The sequence below is a fragment of the Kryptolebias marmoratus genome, linkage group LG19, assembly GCF_001649575.2.
Source record: "Kryptolebias marmoratus isolate JLee-2015 linkage group LG19, ASM164957v2, whole genome shotgun sequence".
Taxonomy (NCBI): domain Eukaryota; kingdom Metazoa; phylum Chordata; class Actinopteri; order Cyprinodontiformes; family Rivulidae; genus Kryptolebias; species Kryptolebias marmoratus.
Window position 1 is genome coordinate 18,362,975 of NC_051448.1, and position 1,148 is coordinate 18,364,122.

The following is a 1,148-nucleotide window of genomic DNA, read 5'->3' on the forward strand; positions in this document are numbered from 1 at the left end:
ACGCCTCTTGCCACAGTCACTTAACTTTCCACAGTCCCACAGTTCAAGCCACACCCATGTTGCCATGCCCACGTAATCAGCTTCATCTGTCTCACCTGTTCCTGTCACCATAAGTACCCACAGTTCACACACCTCAGTGCCAGATTATTGAAAGCCTAACCGCAAGTAAATGTCCAGCGTACTTCTCATGTTCATGCCTGATCTTGACCCTTGCCTGTTTCCTGACCATCGTCTCCTGCCTGCCCCCTGCCTGATACTGCTCTGGATTCTGATCTCCCGTTACCGACCTTGCTTTACTCATCTGGACCTCGCCCTTTGGATTCTCCCCGTCTGGTTTTGGCTTCGGAACTCTGACCTACCGGTAACGACCTCACGCCTGGACCCGGATTTTCCCTATCGTCTCAGCCCCTTTCAGACCAGCCGGTCTGCATCACAAAACCAAGCTAAAGTGGACTTACCAGTTCCAGTCCCGACTCTAGTCGATCACGTGAGTGAGACGATCAAAGACTTTGAGCCTGCTTCCAGCTTTCTGGCAATAAAATCCTTAAAACTTGGTTGTGAGTCTGAGTTCTGCCAAGCCTCGCCTTGTCAGAATGGCATAAAATAATGGATTAAAAACATTTTTTGATGATGTTTGCGTTGCTATTAGCTCTTTGTTTGTTTGGCCTGTTAGCGACGTTTGTAAGCTTCAAAGACAGTCGGGCTCACGAGTCTCGGCTTTTGGTGTTTTGTCTGTTAATTTTACTTTAGATATGTGTAAACATCATTAAAAAAAACAAAAACTAAATGGAAAATATACCTCAATCTGTGTCACATCATAAATGTACAGTTTTCAGACTTGGAGATCCTAAAACTGGTGACACGTTTGAGGCCGTGGAGAAAAACCTCATTTTAGGGACAAGCAGAGATCTTCCTTTCCCTTTCGATGCAGAAGCCCTTCCCTTACGGGGTTAATCTTTACTGCGGTACGCTCTTTGGCACCGTCCTCCATTAACGCAGCTGTGGTGAACTCAGGCACTCAAGAGCTCGCTGACGGATGTTGCTGCAGTTTCCTTCGAAAACCAGATAAGAAAATAACGGCTTCTGTGCACCATTCTCAATAAAATTAAAAGACCATCTGAATATTTCCAACCCACCTACCCTCCCCC